The sequence below is a fragment of the Sus scrofa genome, chromosome 16 (genome assembly GCF_000003025.6).
Source record: "Sus scrofa isolate TJ Tabasco breed Duroc chromosome 16, Sscrofa11.1, whole genome shotgun sequence".
Lineage (NCBI taxonomy): Eukaryota > Metazoa > Chordata > Mammalia > Artiodactyla > Suidae > Sus > Sus scrofa.
Genome location: NC_010458.4, coordinates 29,940,107 through 29,955,039, shown reverse-complemented (window position 1 = coordinate 29,955,039; position 14,933 = coordinate 29,940,107). Strand labels below are relative to the sequence as shown.

Here is a 14,933-nt window from a genome sequence, read left to right as displayed (position 1 = left end):
CCTGTTGTGGAGCAGAGGAAACAAATCCGACTAGGAACAATGAGGCTGCAGGTTCGATCCTTAGCCTTGCTCAGTGGTTAAGGATCCTGTGTTGCCATGAGCTATGATGTAGGTTGCAGACACAGGTAGAATCTGGCATTGCTGTGGCTGTGGCATAGGCTGGCAGCTATAGCTCTGATTCGACCCCTGGCCTGGGAACCTCCATATGCTGTGGATGTGGCCCTAAAAAGCAAAAATAAAATAATAATAAAAAAAAAGATGTGGTATATATACACAATGGAATACTACTCAGCCATAAAAAAGAACAAAATAATGCCATTTGCAGGAACATAGATGGAACTAGAGACTCTCATCCTGAGTGAAGTAAGTTAAAAAGAGAAAGACAAATACCATATGATATCACTTATAGCTGGAATCTAATATATGGCACAAATGAACCTTTCCACAGAAAAGAAACTCATGGACTTGGAGAACAGACTTGTCTTGGCCAAGGGAGAGGGGGAAGCAGTGGGATGGACTGGGAGTTTGGGATTAGTAGATACAAACTATTGCATTTGGAGTAGATAAGCAATGAGATCCTGCTGTATAGTACAGGGAACTATATCCAGTCACTTGTGATGGAACTTGATGGAGGATAATATGAGAAAAATTATGTATGTATATATGTATGACTGGGTCACTTTGCTGTGCAGTAGAAATTGACAGAACACTGTAAATCAATTATAATGGAAAAAATAAAAATCATAAAATTAAAAAATATCCATCAACAGAGGGATGGATAAGGAAGATTTGGTACATATATACAATGGAATACTACTCAGCCATGAAAAAGAGTGAAATAATGCCATTTGCAGCAACATGGATGGGCCCAGAAATTATCATACCAAGAGAAGTAAGTCAGAAAGAGAAAAACAAATATACGAGATCACTAATACGTGGAATATAGTAAAAAATCACACAAAAGAACAAACAAAACAGAAATAGACTCAAAGATTCTGAAACCCAGAGTTGGTGAAGAATCTGAAGATGGCTGGGCAGAAACTTGCTCTAAAAGCCATTGACTGGGTAGCCTTAGGAGAGATCATACCCCAAAACCAGAAGGCCATTGCTAACTCCCTGAAATCCTGGAATGAGACCCTTTCCACCAGGTTGACGGCTCTACCTGAGAAGCCACCTGCTATTGATTGGCCTTACTACAAGGCCACCATGGCAAAGGCTGGCTTGGTAGATGACTTTGAGAAGAAGTTTAATGCCCTGAAGGTCCCTGTGCCAGAGGATAAATATACTGCTCAGGTGGATGCTGAAGAAAAAGAAGATGTGAAAAGATGTGCTGAGTTTTTGTCTCTCTCAAACACCAGGACTGAGGCATATGAGAAAGAGCTGGAGAAGATGAACATAATTCCATTCAATCAGATCATCATCGAGGACTTGAATGAAGTCTTCACAGAAACCAAATTAGACAAGAAGACGTATCCCTACTGGCCTCACAGGCCAATTGAGAGTTTATAAACTTGCATCTCGGAGAAAGCTCTGGCCCTCGAATTATACACCCTGGACATTAAAAATAATTACATAGTGAAAAAAAAGATTTTGAAATCAATTTTATCGCTACCAAAGGGGAAAGACGGAGAGGGATAAATTAGGGGGTTAGGATTAACATATACACACTATTAGATATAAAATGGATAGGTAACAAAGACCTACTGTGTAACACAGGATAATCTACTTAATCCTATATAATAACCTATATGGGAAAATATCTGAAAAGGAATGGATATATGTATATGTATAACTGATTTACTTTGCTATATACCTGAAACTAGCACAACTTTGTAAGTAGACTATATGTGAATAAAATTTATTTTAAAAAGATGCTGAGGAGTTCCCCTGTGGCACAGTGGATTAAGGATTTGCATTGTCATTGCAGTGGCTCAGGTCTCCAGGAACTTCTGCATGTCATGTGTGCAGCAAAAAAAAAAAAAAAAAAAAAAAAAAGAATGCTGACACATGCTGTAACATGGATAAACCTCAAAACTGTTTTTGTAAGTGAAAGAAGACAGACCCAATAGGTTGCATAGAATAATTCTGTTCATATGATGTCTTCATTAGAAGCCAATCTATAGAGACATACTAAATTAATGGGGATTATTTTTGCCATTCTTACTGGGGGTCAGAATGTGGATTGACTGAACTTTTCGGAGTGATGGAAATATCCTACAACTGGATGGTGGTGATGATTGTACAACTTTAAATTTATTAAAAAATCATTGAATTGTACACTTACAATGTATAAATTTTATGACATTTAAATTATATCTCAAAGTATCAAAATATGGCTACTACATATCTATGTAGATACATCTTTTGTGCACGTGACTATAACTTGAATGATAGCTTTTATTTTTTCTACTTATTAAAATTCTCAAATGCAGAGACATTGAGCCCTTTGGTAGAGTTCTAATTTCCTTTGCCCACTATCTACTCACAATAGGCACCTAGTAAATATCACAACTGATTTATTCACGCTCCACTGGAATTATGAAGCCTTCATTTATTCTGTTTGTTGGTGATGCTCTTTGGTATTCTATGTTGGGATTTTAATGAGCTATTTTATGTGTAATAAAATATTTAATTATCATATTGATAGAGTTTGTTCCCAAATAATAAAATAGCAGTTTCCTTGGTCCCCACCCTGCCATAACAAAGCATTGAAACAGCAGGCATTTTCCAGATTTATTAAAGTGAAAGTACGTTTTCATAGAGAGAGAGGGAGGGAGTGTGCATGCACATTCACATGGGTGAAAAAGAGGGCCCACCTCACTTTATAATTGTTTTATAGTCCCACATTGCTGACCTGAGTGGAGACCCAGTTTCTCTTGCCCCAGTCCCCTACGCCTTAAGCCTTACCTAAGGGCTGAATGTTTGATCTCTGTATGGGGCATACTTGATCTTCTGATTAGTTTCATGGAGGACAGGTTATATAGAGGGTTATATAGAGAGGGGTGAGGAATGGGCAACATTCCTTCTCTGGTAGGGAGCAGGCAGCCCACGCTGCTCAAGTTTGAGGAAGGGGCATTATGAGACATGGCCAGAGGTTTTTGGGATTAATCTCCTTTAAGGCGACTTGAAACCTGTAACAACATTAACACTATAGGGGATTATTTTTGCCATTTTAAAAAAGAAAAGCATGTGACACACAAGTTAAGCATGACTCCGTAAGTAGGGAGTGATCAAATTAAGATGTGGAACCAGGCAGTCTTTGCACTTAACTATCCTTGTTATCCTGCTTACCATCTGAACACAATTACTTCTGAAGTACATTCATTTTATAAATAATTTTTTTTTTGTCTTTTTTTGCCATTTCTTGGGCCGTTCCCGCGGCACATGGAGGTTCCCAGGCCAGGGGTCTAATCGAAGCTGTAGCTGCCAGCCTACGCCAGAGCCACAGCAACGCGGGATCTGAGCCGCGTCTGCAACCGACATCACAGCTCAAGGCAACGCTGGATCGTTAACCCACTGAGCAAGGCCAGGGATCGAACCCGCAACTTCATGGTTCCTAGTCAGATTCGTTAACCACTGCGCCACGACGGGAACTCCTATAAATAATTTTTTTAAGAATAAAGAAAGAAATATCTTAGGAAAGAGCCTGTGGAAGTGAACATTTTAACCTCACGCTCTGAGCATTTTTATGATTATCAATGTTTTGAGAAATTATATAAAGATGTTTAAAAAAAAAGAAATTTGTAAGTAGAGAAGAAACATGATACTGTAGACAATAAAAGTGAGGTATTCATTTTTAGGGATGACCTTAATAGTAGGAAAGTTGTCAATTTTTACTCCTTTTGCACAAAATAAAACAAAAGCATTAAACCCTTTAGCTTTCTGATCATGAATGTTAACTTCTAAATCCTAAGCCTAGGCTTTAGCAAGTCTACTCTTATTAATTGTAATCCTTAAGGCTTATATAAAAATTGATAATTTAATTGAATGACTTAAAAACTCTTCTGAGGCCATATTTTGTTTATGTAATAGTCCCTCAAATTCTAAGGAAATACGGTAGTGTGGGGCCTGGTACCTGGGAATCAAAAAACCAGGAAGAGGGAAAGAAACAAGAATATGCAATTTTGAAGACAAGTTTTACCTTCCTCAAATTTTACTTTACCAAGGTCTGGTCATAGTATATGTTAAAGCTCTAAATATTCGTGAATTTGTTAATTAACTTTTAGCTCAGTCAGTAAATATCTGTTAAATACTACAATGGGCTTGGTGCTGTTCCAGGCCCTGGATTAAAATAGTGAACAAGTTAAATGTTGTCTAATACTTCATGGAACCATATTCCACTAGGAGAGGTAGAGAATACTTAAATAATCATGCAAGTGAAGTCTTTACCAGTGCCCTGAAGGATTAGTATAGAATGTTAAGATAACATTTTACAAAGGGACCCATCTAGTCTAGAGTCAGTGAGTTGAAATAACATTGAACTGAAAGCCACACAATGTGTAGAGATTAACTAGATTCAGTGGAGTTGCCTGGGGAAGAGGTCAGAATGGAGTACATATTCACAGAAATTGCCAGAGCTTTTCCTTCATGGTTTATTTAAATTTTAGAACATTTAGGAAAAGGCTTAACCCATTAAAGTTTTTCCATTTAAAAATAATAGTCTTTTATTAAACTATCCAGATAGAAGATATTACTGCAACTTTTCTTCATCTTTTAACTTTCTCAACTTTATGAGATAGGGACTTTATCCACCTTTGTTTATTGCTGTACTCTCATGCCTAGGACAATGTCTGGCAAAAGAAGAGTACTCAAGAAATATTTATTTAATGAATAGATCAATCCACTAATCAAAAATATCTCAGAAAAACACTTTTGAGTTTTCTGTTACCACTTTTCCATTAATTATTATGTACTACATAAACATATAACAAAAATGCTTACTTATCTTTTCAGCTCCTTGTTGCAGTTATCTTCTGAAAACATGATGTTTCAACTCCCCCACAAAATGTGTGAAAGCTTTGAAAGCAGGTGGACCTTAACAGTGTATTCTCTTGTTTCGTGATGATTTGATTCAATGTGCAAATTATTTGGTTAATCATGTCAAAGTAATTCCTAAAGGCTGCCTTTTCTCTGATTTGCATATTGTCCTTGAAACAAGGCCTGGGAATGCACAGTAAGAGACTGATTGGTTTACTTGTATATAATATTACTTACTAATTTACTTTATATATTCAAATTTTACCATATGATTATACTTGTTGCTACTAGGATTTTTAAATAGAAAATGTGCTCTAGTAAATATTTTTGAATATACTATAATCATAAATCTTACTAAACATCAAAAAATCACATCTATGTTTAATTAATACTATGGATTATGCATTTCTCAAAACTCTACTCTCAATCCTTGTTTTATGTAAGTTCATCTCTCTTTGAATTCTTGAATACCAATGCTTATTTAATTATCTTTATTTAATTGCTTTCTTAAATTATTTCTGAACACATAGTTATTCAATGATATTCTTTTACCATGCAAGTTAAAATTAATTAAGAACATTTTCAATTCATTTACCCAGGGTGGAAAAAATCTCTTTGTCACCAATAGTCATAGAAAGAAATAAATAGAAAATTCTAAGTGGCAATTAAAAATTTGTTTATAACTGATTTTAAAATAAAGATAAGTCATCCTGATAAGGGTTCTCTTGTCTGGTTACTAAAATTTCCAGGGGAGATATGTTAAAATATTAGTATATATATTTATAATAATACATACTTATATGTATGAATACATTATGTATTAATAGGCTGATTATTTTTGTGGGGATTGATAAACATGCATTGAGGCTGTGCATTTCCACAAATTCACTGCCATAATTATAGTCATTAACATTTCATTGTCATTAATAATTTTAACATATCTATAAAGTAAAAATGATTATATCATGTATAGTATTTAATGATTGCAGAGGATGCTGTGGTGAGCTGATGAGATCTCCCCTTCAGAACTGAGACACTCAAACCCCTGCTGCTGGAAGATTTGACTGCTTATATGTCTTAGTTGAATCTTTGTTTGGAGTTCCCCTCAGCCAAAGAGTGTTGCTTTACCAAAGTCAGGTCCTTTCCACAGGAGACAGCCAATAATGGTAAATTGTAAATCAGTAGATAGTAGATGCTAGTTGTAGAGGCCCAGCCCCCTTGGCTCATCATGAGACCAGAAAACAACCATTCCAATTTCATCGGGTCAACTGAATCCTCTGTTGTGGCTGATAAAGTTCAGTTCCTCCCTCTAGGTAGTTCTACTTTGTTTTCTCACAAGTGTTGATTAAAAAGGGTGTTCCCCAAATTTTTGTTCTGCACACCAATTTCTGTCTCAGAGTATTTCCTAGGAAATCTGATCTTAGACAGTTGGTGCCAGGCATGGTCTAAGGAATCTAATTCTAAACTGGATTTTGAAGTTAGACCACTAGCCAGCTGCTGACTTTGGGAGCCCTGTCACTGGTGGCAGGTGGAAAAGTGATACCTCTAGCATGCTAGCAAGATGCAGTAACAACATTCACTGGGATAGAATATCAGAGGAAGGGAATGTAGTTGTTGGGACAATATCTCAGGTTTTTGAAAATTCAGACTATCCAGTGTTTATAAGGACAAAGAGATCAAATGGCTGTTGCTGAGTGCCATTTATACGCTGGAAAAAGATAATGAAAATCTGAGGCAAAGCGTAATCATGGAAGGGCTTCCTCCACAGCATATAATGCAACTGTGATTTCCAGCTGGAGGGCAAAAAGGCTCAAAATTGTGCCTCAGACTTAATTTTAAGAGTAGCCTGCCCACAGAGAATGTTGACTCTCCACCCCTGGCAAGTCTACCACATCAAGGCCAGGTCCCTGATTGACAAGTACACAACTTAAGAGGGAGTTCCTCCTTAACAACTGTGTTTTAGCTCCTTGCTGACCTCTCCCTAGACTTGGTCCTGACTCTGAGAAGGAGAATCCAGCTGGCTAACTCTAATGCTGATGCTTCTAGGTGTTGGCATGATGAAGCTAGTTTTAAAAGTGTTGAAAGCAATGAAAAATAAATTCAACTGCTATTACAGTAAGGAATTGCTATTACCAGAGTGAAGGGCCATTGCTCAAATACACCTCCCCAAAAATAAAAAATAAAAACACAAAGGAAGCACACAGGAAACCCACAATAGCAAAAAGGAAGAGCAAGTCATTTCTTCTTCCCAGCCTTACAGTCTAGTGACACATATTGGCAGATCGTATAGAAAGTCAGCAGGCAAAGTAGAAATGTAGTTTTGCAGTCTCTGCACTGACATACAAATTTGAATCTATAAAGTTGAACACAGGAGGATGAAGCTGAGAGATATTTAGTCACTGTTTTGGAAGACTGAAAGGAAGTAAAGCCTAATTGCAGTGGATAGGAAAGATAATTAGAATAGAAGCCTTAGAGACAGTAAGTATATAAAAATCTTCAAGTTTCTATAAAGCGATACATAAAAATGAGCCATTAGCTAGAAGAAAATGTGAAAGTTTTTAAAATTATTTTTTATTTTTTAAATAGAAGAAACATTTTAAGTAGAAGTGTATTGATGGGAATGATTGAATAAGAAAATTGCTAGAGTTTTGTCCTTGAGTTGGTAAGATGAGGCAGTGGAGGATTTGGCCTTGAATAGATGCACAGAAAATTTGTACATATTAATGATGTTGGCAGAGCTCACTACAACTGATGAACTTGGTTTATGGGTGTGGCAGAAGGAATATGAGACAGTCCTCACTTCTCTTCTCGGGGAGATAGGAAGCAAGGTTAACAGCTGAAAGTGAAGAGAGGCAAGAGACAAGATTTGGGTGTTTTCTAACATTTGTTCCAAGAGTGGTAGAAAGAAAGCACCAAAGAAAGGGCTACTTCAGTTTAGTAGTCATGAATTTAAAATGAGATGTGTCAGCATGATTATGTGTTTTCTCCATCTGTATTCAACTGTAAAGAGAGAGGTATGAAGTATGTTGACATTTGTATAATGCTTTGGATAGGGGTTTCAAGGGATAGAGGGACAAGGGAATGGTCTTAATAATAAGAGACTCTTGAATCCGAGTAAGAATAAGAATTGTGAAAGACAATGGAAGGATGTGAGTGTGAAAGAATAGTAAGTTGCATCAAATGAGCAACAGATAGAGAAAAAGAGTGTGCCAAAAAGAAAGACTTCTTATTGATTGATTCTGATTTTCCTGCTAATCTCTTTTGGAAGATAAAAATTAACCCATATGCAAGCAAACACACATTATGTACATAATTCACTACTTGATGTCAAAGCAGTTTTTGAGGTGAAGGCAGATTTTTTTCTTTTGCCAGTACATTTTTACAGTATTAGGTGAAAAGCAAAGTGGTTAGATATAAAACAAGTTTATATAATTTAGTGCAATAAAGGACATTAAGTATTGTCACAGGGGCATTATACTGTATTTTATATAAGAGGAACTACAGAAAAACTGAGGCACTGACTAGTTTCTCTAAGAGAATTTAACTGGGAAAAGTAGGAGCTGTTAAACCTCTGTCCCTTGAGAACTAAAACAAACTTATATTCTTGTGCCTATGCTAAACAATTTGGGAAGAAGCATGCTTTTCTCTTTCTGTTCTCAACAGCACAGGGACTGTGAAAAAAATAAATTGAGCTACTTGCTCCAAAAATTGTTTGCTTCTAGAAGATAAGAACAACTAACTTTAGTTGGCAGAATTCTAAGATGACTCACAGTGGCCTATGTCATTGCGTAATCCCCTCTCCTTAGTATGGCAGTATTTATAAATTACTTATAAGCAATAGAATATGGCAAAGGTGATGACATATTACTGCTGTAATTGTGTTATGTTGTATGGCAAAAAGTGAAGGTATTTTGGAAATGTAATGAAGGTTCTGAACTGAGGTAGTTAAAGGGGAGGTTTTCCTGGGTGGACTTGCCCTAATCTTATGAGCCCTTTCATAGAGGCACTGAGACTCTCTTGAGGTCAGAGAGACTCTCTTGCTGTCTTTGAAAAAGTAAGCTACCATTCCCAGAAATGGCCTGTAAGAAGGCCACATGGCATAGAACTGAGAAGGCCTCTAGAAGCTTAGAGTAGGATCAGCTAATAGGCAGCAAGGAAGCAGGAAGCTCAGTCCTACAACCACAAGGGACTGAATTCTGCCAACCACTTAATGTGCTTGGAAAAAGATGCCCACCTTGAAAAACGATTGCACTCTGGCTGACTTCTAGATTGCAGACTTAGAAAACCTTGGGCAGAGAACCCAACTAATTTGTGCCCTGACCTAAGGAAATTGTGAGATAATAAATGTTTTAAGATGCCAAGATTGTAGTAATTTACATGCAGCAGTAGCAAACTAATACATTAAATAGTAGCATATTTATCAAATATCAGCCTTGCCTCATTAATACTTGCATTGAGATTCTTGCCTTCCTCTTGTTCAGAACTTCAAAGCTATTGCATCATAAACTCTGTCCAACCCACCCAGTTCCATACCTTGCAAGACCTGCTTAAAAACACTTGGCCTAGAACCTAAATCTCCATAGCTTCCCCTGACTATCCCTTTTAAGATATCAGTAAGACTGTCAAGTTAATATTCTCACTTATTTAGTAGGTGTCATGAAGTGAGTTTTTCTTGGGCACCAGGGTTTCTGGTGGTCTTCTTGAGAGTCAGCATAAATTCATCCTCTAATACTTTAAATAATGTCAGTTAAAATAATAAGATGATCAGATAAAAGAAAGAAAAGGAGTTTAAATGTATATTAAATTATTAAATATGGATGTATAAAAATATAAAGTGAATTAAGCATATGTTCTGCTTTTTTTTCTGTACATTTTTGAATGTTTCAAGTTCTGACTCATTGTAGGTAGATAATGAAGAGTTACAAATTGGGAATATGTTATAAGTAACCTCCCTTATATTTACTTTCATGGGGCTAATTTATTGAATAAGGATTCATTTTTTCCATAGGCATAAAAACAGAAAATGTCCCAAACTGTCTGTATATTCTCAATTGGTTTTTAGGGCAGAATGAAATCCCCATTTGTATCAACAGAGCTCAATGGCTCAATGTACAGAAATAAATTATTTACCTTGTGCTGCTTTCCAGGGATGAAAATATAAGAAAAAATGTCAAATAAGTAAAACATATCTGGATTTAAATTGTTGTAATTGTTTTTCATGAGTTCTTTCAGAGGCAAAAGTTGAAAGCATTATTTTAAAAGTTTAGATACACAACCAGTGAAAACATTATTAAACATTATTATTACATTTTCAAACAACCCAGTACAATCCTATCCAAATATGTATATGTGGATGAAGATAAGCCCAAATTACCTTAGTGTTAATTGGCTTCAGTAGTCCACAGTAAGTAGTTGGCTTCTGTTTACTAATAGATACTTCAAACCAGACTTGTATTTCTTCTCTAATAGACTGTAGACATTTTTTACTAATACAAAGATTTAGAGGGTATACTTCTATTTAAATAAACACATCAGCATGTCATTTTCAGAAACTAATATTTCTTGATTTTCTACTTCTTGAATGAGCCTATAGTAAGCAAAATGGCAGAGATAGGGATCAACAAACTATGGACTGTGGGCAAATGAAGCCCACTAGATATTTTATCTATAGTCCATAAGCTATTTATGTGTTAACTAACATTTTAAAATCATTGAATATTTCTGTTGCCTTGGGAGACTGACCTAAGAAAACATTTGTATAGTTGATATCAGAGAATGTTTTGCCTATGTTCTCTACTAGGAGTTTGATGGTGTTTGTCTTATGTTGAAGTCTTTAAGCCATTTTGAGTTTATTTTTGTGCATGGTGTGAGGGTGTGTTCTAGTTTCATTGATTTACATGCAGCTGTCCAGTTTTTCCAGCACCACTGTCTTCTCCCTATTTTATATTCTTGCCTACTTTGTAGAAGATTAATTGACCATAGGTGTCTGGCTTTATTTCTGGGTTCTCTATTCTGTTCCGTTGGACTGTATATCTGTTTTTGTACCAGTACCACACTGGATTACTGTAGTTTTGTAATATTGTCTGAAGTCTGGGAGAGTTATGCCTCCAGCTTGTTTTTTTTCCCTTAGGATTGCTTTGGCAATTCTGCATCTTTCATGGTTCCATATAAATTTTTGTATTGTTTGTTCTGTTCTGTGAAAAATGTCATAGGTAATTTGATAGGGATTGCATTGAATCTGTAGATTGCTTTGGGTGGTATGGCCATTTTTTAACATTATTAATTCTTCCAGTGCAGGAGCATGAAATATCTTTCCATTTCTTTGAATCCTCTTTAATTTTTCTTTATTAATGTTTTATAGTTCTCAGCATGTAAGTCTTTCACTTTCTTTGTCAAGTTTATTCCTAGGTATTTAATTTTTGGGGGTGTGAATAAACCAATGGGACCTAATCAAACTTATAAGCTTTGCACAGCAATGGAACCCATAAATAAAACAAAAAGACAACCTACAGTATGGGAGAAAATAGTTTCAAATGATGCAACCCACAAGGGCTTAATTTCTAAAATATACAAATAACTTACACAACTCAACAGCAAAAAAAAAAAAAAAACCAAAAACCCTATTGAAAAATTGGCAGAAGACCTGAATAGACATTTCTCCAAAGAAGATATATAGATGGCCAACAGGCATAGGAAAAAATACTCAATATCACTAATTATTAGAGAAATGCAAATCAAAACCACTTCACACCTGTCAGAATGGCCATCATTAACAAGTCAACAAATAATATGTGCTGGAGAGGGTGTGGAGAAAAGGGTATCCTCCTTCACTGTTGGGGGGAATGTAAATTGGTAAAACCAGTATGGAAAAGAGTATGGAGGTACCTCAGAAAACCAAATGTAGAATCACCATATGACTCAGCAGTCCCACTCCTGGGCATATATCTGGACAAAACTTTCATTGAAAAAGATACATGCACTTGTATGTTCACTGCAGCACTATTCCCAGTAGCCAAGACATGGAAACAACCTAAATGTCCATGGACAGATGAATGGATTAAGAAGATAAGGTATATATACACAATGGAATACTACTCAGCCATAAAAAAGAACAAAATAATGCCATTTGCAGCAACACAGATGGAACTAGAGGCTCTCATAGTAAGTGAAGTAAGTCAGAAAAAGAAAGACAAATACCACGTGATATCACTTATAGCTGGAATCTAATATATGGCACAAATGAATCTTTCCACAGAAAAGAAACAAACTTACAGACTTGGAGAACAGACTTGTGGTTGCCAAAGGGGAGGGGGAGGCAGCGGGATGAACTGGGAGTTTGGGGTTAGTAGACACAAACTATTGCATTTGAAGTGGATAAACAATGAGATCCTGCTGTATAGCACAGGGAACTATATCTAATCCCTTGTGATGGGACATGATTGGAGATAATGTGAGAAAAAGTATGTATATACAGCAGAAATTGACAGAACATTATAAATCAACTATAATAGAAAAAATCTTTAAAAAATAAAATTTTCAAATAATAATAATAACATTTCTTGACTCATGAAAATTATATGAAATTCAAATTTAAGAGTTCACAAATAAACTTATTGGGATCACATCAACAACGTTCATTTGTTTACATATTGTCTATGGTTATCTTCATGCTACACTGGCAAAGTTGAGTAAGTGGAATATGTAGTGCTCTGCTCAGCATGTGCACTGATGCTCAGTTCACTACAAAATTAAGGGTCACAGTTATAACTCAATAATATTTTAAGTGCCGGGTATATTTTGTTTTTGTTTAAGAACCTGATATTTTGTTTTATGTATGTGTGTACATATTACCAGTGCACGTCTCATGTTAAAACAAGAAAAGAAGAGAAAAATGGACTTTGAATTTTGTTCTTTTGAGACAGTGGAGTGTGGATTATTTTATCAAATTACATAGCAAAGCGTTGTGTTTATTAATGACACTGTAACTGGGTTAATGTTCTTTTAGGTAAGACTAAGCACTTATAATATTCCCATTTCTTAGGAAGGCAATGATCAAAAAATTAGAAAATTTAAAATGAGTTATCTTATCAGGACAGAATTTTTTCCAAGAAAGAAAAATGTAAATGGTGCTACAACCAAAGTGTTCGATCATCTCTTTTGCTAATCAAGCAAGGAGAGTCATTTACCAATAATGAGTTAATTAAATCGTGTTCAATTTCAGGCACTAAAGAAATTTGCTCATAGGAAAAAAACTTATTTAAGTCTTTAGGCAAGAATAGTTGTATGAGTTGTTGAGAACAATGAGAAGAACATCAAAAGGAAAACAAGGCAGATTATTTTGAGTAGCTATGCTTGGTTCATGGTGAGTTCCCCCAATGTTACCAACACTGTAAGAATGCGATGCTAAGACTGATGTTGCTGAAACATTAGCCTCTATGAATATCTTTGAGAATATTTTCAAAGTTTAGAGAACTCTAATTCAGTATATACATAAGTAGAATCTGCTAAGATTTTTAACACTCATGGTGTTAAAAATATGTGTGAAACAGAAAAGGACATAGTTGAACAGATTTATAAAGCTTGTGGAAAATTTAAGGACTGTAAAACCTATGATTTATCCATTGTCTTATTAACAGATACTGTGTGGGAAATACTGAATGTATCATGTATAATTGAACCAGTAGTGCTGATGTTGAACTTCATTTGTTCTTGTGGACTTGACTATCCCGACTTGCTTTACCAAAGAGCCTTTTGATGGCTTAGCAGTGTTTTTTGTTTCTTTCTTTGTTTTAGTGATGCTCAAGGACTAAAAGGAAATTTTCCTCAGGCAGAAGAACCACCCTCAAATACTATTATCAAATACTAAATGGTTTTGGAAGTTAGTTTTTGTTTCAGGCTTAATGATATTTCTTAATGAATTTAACCAAAATTGCGAGGTAAAACAGTGCTTATATGTGGAATTCACACTACAGCAAAATCATTTTGACAAGTAACATTTTTGAATCACAAGTAATGTCATGCTGCTTTATATACTTCCTGTACTGTTAAAAGTTAAAATGAGAAGCAAGATCTCCATTCCCATACAGATTATAGTGAATATATTTGCTCAAACCACAGTTCCATTGACATTTTTCAAACTTCAACACAGGTACAAAAGAAATTTATGTATTTCAACATCTATTTAACTTTGCAACTGAGGAGCACCCACCTAAACTTCAATTCGAATGAATAATCTGCAGTGCAATGATATGCTAAAAGGCAAATATCAAGAGGAGACTCTAATAGAATTCTATAAATGTCTTCCAAGTGATGAATATACTTAATTAAAATCACATGCTTATAGACTGATTTCAGTATCATCAGTATTTGGCACAACCTAAGTGAATAAATATTTTTGAAGGTAAAATATATAAAATCTTATTATAGAAAGCATTAATAGATAAATATTCATTACCAATTTTTATTATAGGAAATGTTAACTTTGAATCCCAAATAAGCAAATCTTGTCCTCCTTCACAAATAATTACATTGTTCTCATTAATAGATCTGTGTTACAAACATTTGTAGTCAACTATTATTATCATGTTTTAATTTCATCAAACATTCTGGAAAATTTTTCTGTTTTGTGACTACTTAAATATTATCCTAGATTTTAACTCTTGGCCCACAAAGCTTTAAATATTTACTCTTTGGCTCTTTATAGAAGAACTTGTCTGGCCTCTGATAGTTAAAGACCACAGAACTTAAACATAAAAGAATAAGTAACAATGTAAGTTAAGGTTTTTAATGTGCCGAATGAGAGCCATTGATGTTGGGGCAAATGGAGGAAGACCTTTCAGGGGAATCAGGATTCAAGCTGTACCTTAAGTACTGGCTAGGAAGGAGGCAGAAGAAGAAAGCTTGGAAGGAGTTGCTTTGTGCAGGGGACATGACACACACGAAGACAAAAAGGCAGA

The 14,933-nt window shown here is 35.3% G+C and overlaps 1 pseudogene; it reads left to right on the top strand.

Moving 5' to 3' along the window:
* LOC100525437 lies at window positions 1,012-1,524 on the top strand (annotated as a pseudogene).